This window comes from Buceros rhinoceros, unplaced genomic scaffold, assembly GCF_000710305.1.
Source record: "Buceros rhinoceros silvestris isolate BGI_N320 unplaced genomic scaffold, ASM71030v1 scaffold8164, whole genome shotgun sequence".
In the NCBI taxonomy this organism is placed as follows: Eukaryota; Metazoa; Chordata; class Aves; order Bucerotiformes; family Bucerotidae; genus Buceros; species Buceros rhinoceros.
The window spans coordinates 1-9,736 of NW_010406420.1; positions in this window are offsets into that span (position 1 = coordinate 1).

Sequence of the window (9,736 nt, forward strand, 5' to 3'; positions counted from 1 at the left end):
TGGCCGGGACCCCGTGCTTGCCGCGGGCATGGGGCGAGGGTCAGCACCTCCTCGCACCTCGTAAGAGGGCCCGTACCTTGCCAGTACCCTTTCCGGCGGTGAGAAGTCCCTGCGCTTGCCCGCTCGCCTCCCACGCGGTCCCTGTTTTTCCCTCACGCTGTCCTGCTGCCAAAGGCCTGGACCCTTCCCCTCCACCCGCCAGCCTCAAGGGTTCCCCACACTTGTCCACAGACAACCCGCTCCTGCGTCCAGCCACTCTGCACCAGGGCAGAACCACACGGCCCCCGCAAACCATCCAGGCGTTGAACAGCCAGCAGCACCCTATAAACAACTTCTGTGCAAAAGCCACAGCCACTGCAGTGTCTCACAGAGGAGCAGGAGATGTGTAAGAGGTGGGTAAAACCTGGCCAAGATCTCTCCTCAATGACGCACTTACAGGTACTTCTACAGGTGCTTCTACGTGTAAGGTGACCATGAATCGTTCCCCTCCTGTCCTACAGGTGCCTGGAGCTAGCTCAGAGCAAGCAGCACAGAGCAGTGACATTTGCACTGGCTCCTCCTGGGCCAGCTCGGGTCTGGAAGCAATCTAGCAGGGTTTATTAGCTTGGGCCTGGTTCCAAGCAAACGCAGGCTGAGCTATGATGTGCAGCTTTGCACCAGTGAGCTTTACCAGCCCACTCTTTGCTGGCTCGGGGATGTCTGCACCCTGTGGCCCTGCATGCTGCTGTCAGCACAAGTGCAGCAGAGCAGGTCTGTAACACACCAGGTCAGCTCAAATTTAGGAGCGACTCAAAGACAACCCTGATTTACACGGGTGTAATCAGACAGACTTCTGGTTGGAAATCATGCCTGTTCACATCAAACCAAAGGAGAGGCTTGGGAAATTTAGCTCGAGAAGGAAAGACAGCTACTGAACCGGTGTCTTGCTACGCCCCTCCTGAGGAGCATCCCACAGCTCAGCTAGCCACAGAGATCGTCATCTCATAGCACAGATGCTGCACAGAGTGAGTGCCTCACAGTCCTATCCAACCCCTAATAACAAATGCTGCCCTGCAGAGGAAAGGAACACTCAAGACAGGAGGACATGACTTTTTTTTTGTAAATGCTGTGAATACTGGGGATTTGGAAGGAGGGAGGCAACTCTGCAGAAAAGACACGAGATCTTGAGATGGAACAAGCAGTTCTGGAAGCAGCGGTACTAACAGAGTCTCGTTTCCCATGCCTCTCCTCCTTCCTGCCCAGCCTGGAGGCCCTGAGATCTGCCACAGGAGCTTGCCAGCCTTCCCTCTCAACAAGGGCAGGGCCTTTTTCTTCTGAAAGGCCACGTATAAAATTGTCAGAAGTTTATAGCTCTCTGTCAAATGTGTCTGAAAACTGGTAAGTGTCCGCAGAATACAGTAGTGGGAGCAAGACACTGTAAAAAGGGAGAAATTCCTACCCTACCTCTATAGGAAACAAAACTATCAGCTATCTGGCACAAACACTGAATTTTAATGGTGATATCCTGGGGATTTACAACAAAGTAAAAATTTTCAGCGTACCTTACCCCTCTGTATGTTCTCTACAGCCTCACACCACCTCTCAGCTCACCTTCCTCCATCCCCAGCCCCACCTGCCCCTGGGGCCTTCAGGACCGAGCCGCTTTCTCTTCCGTCGGGAAATGCTAAAGGCGCCTGGCAGTGCTGCTAGAAACAGGAATCACTCAAGACACAAACACACTGCGGTGACGATCTAAACCCCAGTGATGTGAAGAGCCAGTAATATTACTGAGGGAACTATTATTCCAGAACACAGTGTAACCAGGGTAATCCTGCTGCTTCCAGCGCAGGAGAAAAACAGGGCTGAGGTGGAACCTGAGCATGGGCTCATCTCATGCCAGTTATTACAGCTACATACACACTGCCCAGATATCTAAACTAGAGGGGGATTCCTAGGAAATTGGTAGTTTGGGGTCCTAGAGGGATCTTCTTTCATGGTTAGGGATCGTCCCATAGCAAGCAGGGAACAGGACAGCTTCAGCACTTCGGCTGCTCTGATCCCGTTAAGCCCCATCATGCTGCACTCCCGACCCCAGGCCACGCGTGTCCTTGCTCTGAAGCGCTGTGTAATTCTCTCCTCGCCCTCTCCGTCACCCAGGTTATTCTGCCGAGCACCGGCAGGTGCCGCCACTCGCTCAGCAATAGACCAGGGCTGATGCGGGCAGGACGCGGCACGGAGCCTCCGCCGTGCGCCCCGCACCCTCCGAGAGGGGAAAAACAGCGCCAGAACCACTCGCTCAGCAATAGCCCAGGGCTGCTGCGGGCAGGACGCGGCACGGAGCCTCCGCCGTGCGCCCCGCACCCTCCGAGAGGGGAAAAACAGCGCCAGAAGGGCTTCGGACTGAAGCACATCACAGCTCCTGCTTCAACAGCGCACAGCGTTAAGGTCATTCACAGCGAGGTGTATTTACCCATGGCAGATCATCTCAGCTGCAGGTACCCACATTCCGTCAGTAGGAAATGAGGCTCGGGGACTCAAACCCTCTTTTACACCACGATTTCCTCAGTTTCAGTGAGGCACTGGGCAGCTGCCCTGTCCTCGCTGGTACCATCCAGCTGGGGATGCCCATCCCTAGGGCTGAGCAAGAGAAGCAGGCTGTGGATGGCCATCCTTCTCCAGACCTAGCTGCGCCTGGTACAGACTTCACATCTAGAGCCGTTCCAAAGCAACAGCTTGGCTCCTCCAGCAAGTCCTCAGGTGTGGGAGGAACAAGTGCCCCTTCAAACACTGTGCTAATGAAAGAAGCATTTCCCTTTCTCCCCCTGCTGAATCAGAAGGCGCTTCATACGTTTTGGTTCTGGAACAAAGGCCAAGCAAGTGCAATCATGGCTGCTAAGACTGTTTTATGCCCTGCCTGGGTCACTATGACTTTGCTGGGTGCACAAGTTGTACAGCAAATACCGATTCACCCAATGTTGTCCCTACATCCATGAGTCGGAAGGGTGTCTCCCCTCCTTGTGTCCTCGTGAAAACCAGTCACTGGTTGGCCTCTCTCCCCAGGCTAGCAACCTTCTCCCTTTAGTAGAATGGGGGGGATGTATCCATGTTAGCTTTCTTGTTCAACGTTCCTGGCTGTCGAGAACTGTGGTTATGGGTCATAGCACCACGCACAGCTGGCCCAGCTGCTGCCTCCCTCTGCTAATGAAGTCGCCATCACCACAGCAGACCTTCCAGTTGAGGTGGATAGCCTATCTTCAGTCCCTGAAGCTAGTACCTTGTTTTGAGTCAAATATGAAAGGTGAAGTTGTAATTTGGGATAAAAACATGCAGAGGAATGCAACTGTTTGCCTGAATATCCTCTCGCTAGGTCAAGTGGGTAGGGCACAGGTGGTAAGTAACCAGAGACCTGCCCAGCTGCCCATTCCCCCCTAGTTGGTAACCAAGCAAAGAGAAAACAGAGGGTAGTCCAAGGCTAGCTCAGGCTGAGGTGAAAACGTACCTCACAGCAACTACGGAAAAGCCAGGACATAGACAGCTGCTGGTGAAATGGTGCTAGCTGAGCTGATGGGTGTCCTCGTAGCCAGATGATGCCGAAACACCAAGTTCCCAGCCCTCATAGTTCTGCGCAATGGCAGTGGTAGGACAAGGCCGTGATATCAAAAACAGCTCCCAAACCATGTTAGCCACAGAAACAAGGCAGCCCTGCACCACCACGGCACACACCAGCCATATGGCACCAGGCTCAACTCAAAGCTGACACAGAGTAGGGAGGAGAAAACCAAAGTTTAAACAAGTTCGATACTTCAATTCTTCCCTGCTGATACCCACCAAGATCAGGTCATTACCACAACACTGGTTTGCTCAGGGTCTCCAGCTGCTTTTGCAGACAGTTTCTTTGTTCTAGACAAACATAAGTCCCTGTGGTCACAGCAGGCACAACTGTCCTGGCTTGAGGTGACGCTGCCTGGAAGCTGAATACACATGAAGATGATGAGAGATCACCTGTAGAAGGTGAGGGAACGGGAGGGGGAAAGGGTATTACGTGAAAGGGACCCTAGATCGCCAAAATCAGTCTTCAAAGTGTACCCTCTGGACAGGAACAGACAGCTCTACCCGCCCCCAGCATAATGGCTGCTCCCAAACTGGATCTTCAGGAAACTCACAGAAGCTGAAAACTCCAGTTCTCCCAGCAGTTCTTCCGTGGGAGGAGAGGAATGAAGCAGAACGGATACAGGTAAGGTGAGCTGTGCAGAGCAAACAAGCGGAACTGAAGCACTAATCTCGAGCTCACATACTGAAATCCCTGCTTCTCCTCCAGCAAGGAACAGAATTACATTTCAGAAGGACGCAACCGAAATTGTGAACATTTGTCTAACTGCTGCAGTGCAGACAGAGGTGGGAGGTGTTACCATAAGCATTCTGTCAATATAGGGTAAAATAAGCTCTGGTGGGAGAAATAACGAACCTTGTTATAAATAACCTGCTTGCAAAGGAGCTGTCGATTCACACACAACAGTTTATTTACAGAGGCACACCAAGTCCAGGCTTGTTTCTGTTTTAATTTACTGCACCACAGATAGTAAAAAAGAAACAACCAAACAAAAACTGAGCCAAAGGGATTGTCTCTGTAAGTATGACCGTTTCTTAGAGATTGCCTGTATCCCTTTATGGCAGCACAAAGCCATTCTTTATAGTGGTTTTAAAATGACCTCCTAAACTAAGACAGCAGGGTCAAACTGACCACACACTATCTAGCGATGTACTCAACTATTGCCTCATAACTTACAGATTTGTTTATAGCTCTTGTAGCTAGAAAAAAGAAATTCCTCAGATCACTGGGACTTATCTTTCAAAAACAAGTCTCTCTTCAAAAGCCGGCATATCCGGGGAAAATCAGAGGGTAATCTTGAATCCACCTTTGTCCTGCAGAAACTGCAAGAAACTACTAACATCTCCAAAAGCCAGTGTAGGCTCCCTCCCTCCCACCTCCCCAGTTAACTGCCAGATCATTCTAGAGGACTTTGAGGAAAGAAATCCCTAGGTAAGGGGTTGATCTGCCTCCACATTCAGGACCTGGTTGTCTGCACCAGCAGTTAGCTTACTCACAGGACAGCATGACTAAAGGATGTTCCACTTGTAAAATCCAATCCTCAGCTTTGGGACATGCCAGAAATAGAGTCGCTGGTACTGCCTCGATTCACACCTACTGTAAATGGGTTGTAGTCCTGGTGTTATAGCACAGCCCCACAGCTATGGGGGGACCCATCTGTTCAGTGCACTGAAGATAGCGACTGCTGAATGAGCACCTAGTTGCTCCGTTCTCTCTCTATTGGCATAGCGTCTGGACCACACACTGAATGTATTTACAGCACATCAGCCAAGCTCTCTGCACAATACAGAACTATTAATTCACTCCAGGGCATTCTTCGGTGTCCATCACTGCAGCATCCTACCGATTTGCAAACACTTGTTTTGTTATCGCCATTGGAGGTGAGGAAGGGTGGGCTGAAGTCCTATTTTACAGAGGCACATAAGCCAAAAGGTTCAGTTGGAGTGCTAAACTTCTGACAGACTGCTTCCCCCAGCCCTCGCTCCAGGTATCTCACATGAGTATGTGGTAGAGCACATTTCCAGTTCCATCACTTAAACTCAACCCTTTGCACCCCAGACAGACCACGCAGAAACTGAGAGACTTGCCAAGAGCTGAAGTGCTGCACAGATCCCTGTGATAAAAGCAAGCATAAACCCATTTCTCCCTGGCAGCATTCAACTTGCACCAGCTGTAAGACTGGGCTCTCTCTTCCTACATCACTCGTTGCGGTTGCTACAAAGCCTTCCCCAGATCTGACTGCCAGGGTCTGCAAAGGCACCGGGCCCCTCAGTACCTACTCTGAGCTGCAGCTCTGTGCTCAACCCAAAACTTCGTACCCCCACTAACAAGGTCCACAGCCTGGCGTTTTCCCAAACCTGCTTTGAGCAGTAACCTCTGCTGGTAAACAGACAGGGAAGCCAGCTGGTCCACTTGGTCTATTTGGCCTTCAAAGCTCACCCTGAAGGTAGTCACCCAGCCTGTCTCTTACCTGAAAGATCTAACCGCATCAGATCTTGCTGAGCAAGAGTGAAGAATGATGCTTGCACTTAACCAGACTTGACTCGCAGAAGGCTGTTTTCCTTCAAAATTCCTTCAAAATTCACTCCAGGGCTCTCACCATACCTTTTCAGACAGGATGCAGTTAAATAACAGCCTGCCCCAGCATTGTTTATTCAGTAGCCTGATTTAAAAGTTGAGTTAGTCAAGAAGCGAAAGGCAAAGCCTGCATTTTTGTGTGTGTGTTTTAGGCAGGGGAGGGAGAGGAGCCCTACTCACCCAGCACTTGGTTCCTTTGATGACTGCATGAACACATACACATGCTTCTTAGGCCGCAGTTTTCTCTGAAATTCTTCCTGCTTCAGGAACTGACTCTTAAGGGAGATTAAAAAATAAGAAGGGCCTCCTATGCCATCACCACCTATCAGAAGAATTGGCTACATATCCAGAGGCCACCCAGGGAACTATTCCCCCTTCAGTTAGTGTTTTGATCTCACGGCAGGCTCCAGAGACACTGCATTCATCCATCTCCTGACCAACTGACTAGCTCTACAGTAGTCCCCAAATTTTTGGAAGGATGAAAAGGTGAGGTCTTTAATTTTTGCCTTCTGAAATCAGAGTGTGGTGCAGGTTTTGCTCTCTCAGGCTGTTTTCTCAGACTCAAGGGAGCTGAACAGTTTGTTTACACGTTTGTCCAAAGCTGATATGCCAATGCAAATCTCTACCACATGTCTGCAGTGAAGGCAAGCAATTTTCTGATGTGAGAACACCCCCTTATGACACAAAAGCTTCACCAACCACATTCCAGGTATGCCCACAGCACCCAAATGAATTTGATCCACATAGCAAATATTAACACAGTACTGGTGAGGGAAAATATCAAGAGCACAGGGGGAGGAGTGTAGGGGGGTAGTGGGGAGGGACCTCAACTTGCCGCACCTGTGATGATTCCACCCAAATCTTCATCTTTTTATTGCTTCTTTGTAGGAAGGTGGTGAAATGAAATGCCTCCCTGAACATGCAAAGCACTGCAAGATGCCACCATTCATCCCCTGGGGAAGGAGGACAGCACTGCACATGGCCAGAAGCACCTCACAGCTGAGGGTGCTCCAAGGGCCACCTCATAGGGATTAACACATAACCAACCCATGAAAGTGTCAGGCCCTCCCCCCCAGGCAGAGCATCAGATCCCACACACAGCCAGTTCCAGTAGCTTGGCAGGAGGTCAGGTAAGCATGGAGCCCACAGACAGCACAACTTGCCTGTGACTGAACAGGTACCAGAAAATCCATCAGGAGACTGATCCTGCAGGTCAGGTGCATCTGCAGGGGTGCTTGCTTCACCCTCGGAGCTGTACATGTATCTCAGCAGGTGGGAAGAGGGCTGCGTTAGGCATTAAGACACCCAGCGCAGTACACACAATACAGCCTCTGTTCAAAGCATGCAGCAACAGAATTGAAACCACTTCATTTCAAGGGTGCATTCAGGCCCTCAGCTGCAACTGGCATGGAGACAATTCTCCAAAGTGGAAAAGTGTTCCTCTTGAGGCAGCAAGTCCTGTCCAGCTCCCTTGGATACAGCAGGGTGCAAGAATTTCAAGGACTAGGGCCACTGCATTTGTCCACCCACAGTCTGAATTTTCAAAGTTGTATCTCAGAAAATGAAGCAGGATAGAAGTCGGGGGGAAAAAAAAAAAACCCCGACAAACCCTAAGATTTTGCTGAAGAGCTAAAGCCTCTATTTCCTTACTCCATTGTAACAGGACAGCAGATCTGACCCCTCACCTGCATACCTCTCTGCAGCTGCAGACTACGGCTAACCTGTGGGGAGAGGTGGGGAGTTCACAGGGTTACCAGGGCAGCAATCAAAACAAATGCCATCGGTTTCACTTATGCATGCACTAGGCAATCCAGCAAGAAGATACGGCTCAGCCTCAAGATTATTAAACAGATGAGAAATATCATCAGGCTTGAGGGATCCAGTTTAGCTGCACTTACATGGAAACCAACCGTAAAAAGGCTCTATTTTTCCCCTTGTTACCCAGAATGCAAAAATAAACTCGACAGACTTTTCCCATACCTTACACAGGCTTCACAGACTGATTATTTTTATGTTGAGACGAAAGCACATAAAAGGACTTGAAACACCAGCACAGTTTGCCAGGGGAACATAATTATTCCGCAAGCCAAAACTAGTATGTTACCCCTGTTTGAATTGTGTGAGCCAGGTACTGCAGCTTCAGAGAGCACCCAAGGTACACTATACAGCCTCGTGCACTTACATTCATGAGCATAAGATACTGTGAAAGATGTACTTCCAAGTAAAGGCTTAAAAAAAAAGTCTACAGCTCTTTAAGAACTGGAGCTTTTAAAGAAACCACAAAACAATCAATCAGCTTTTGAACACCTCTGTCATACACAGAGAATGCCATGAATCACAGGCACACAGCAGATGTCGTGTGCACATCTCTACTGCAACACAAGGAGGACAGACCTCAAGCACTTTGGCATCTGAAAGTCTACATTTTAAGCCAGCTGTTGACAGCCATAACACTGTTAATTACAACTTACAGTTGTGGGAGTGTTGCAGAAAATACCAGAGCAATTAAAAAAAAAAATCTGTATCTGTTTAAATGCACGAAAATTTTATTTGAAACCTTCAGCTGAACTATTTGGGTCATTACACCTGAGGTACAAGCTAAAGCACCATTTTAACTCCAGTGCACATTGCAACACCAGAAACAAGTAAATTAAACTAACAGGCCAGGCAGGCAAGAGACTTTGACATAACCTGTGGTAGAAGTTAAGCTTGGGGCAGCTTTAAAAGACTTTGTGCCTAACCGTGAAGTATCACAAGAGGCTGCCCAGCACCTGACGGTGTTTGCTGTAGACCAGCTCCATGCTGAAGGAACAATACAGTCGTAATTTCCGCTATCAAATCAGTGTCTGCATTACAAGAAAATTACATTTCTCTGTACTGAGGAAAGCAATGTGCAGGTGTCATTGTGGATTTGGGGGCTTCTCACTCCCAGCTGATCATTTCATCACACCAACGTAACTGTCACCATGGCCATCTTCAGATCTTAGGTCCTCTATCAAAACAACCCCAACCCACAGGACTAACAGCAGTGAAGAGAATGGAAGAAAAATGACCCACATTTTGTTTCCCTTTATCACACTAAATTAATTTGCAAGACCATTTAGCTTACTGTAATCAAGAGGAAATTACAGTAAGGTACAGCAGCTACATCAAAGCTCTTCATACTCCATCCTTCCTATCCCCCTTAACAGCAAGCTGTTGATCTAAACTTCGATTCACAATATCATCACTTGTGAGTTTTACTAAATGCAGTAAGGTTTCCTGTATGTTTCAGCACAGGTCAGAACTTAGTTTGCTAGGTCAGTTCACAGGTAAAATCCAAGCTGCTGGCTTTCAAGCAGTATTTGTGTCTTTACAGCACCTTTCTGCACACCCATTTTACTCTGAAGGAGTATTTCCATTTTACAGAACAGAAGCCTGTTTTATTCCTGGGCACATCTGTTTCCTTCTCTTAAAGGACACACTTCATCTGCACTAAAAGTGTTATCAACTAAATTTATGAGACGCCTAGGCACACTAAGTATCTATGTAAATCTCTACTCAGCCCTTTAACAGAAAAGGGTAGGGAAA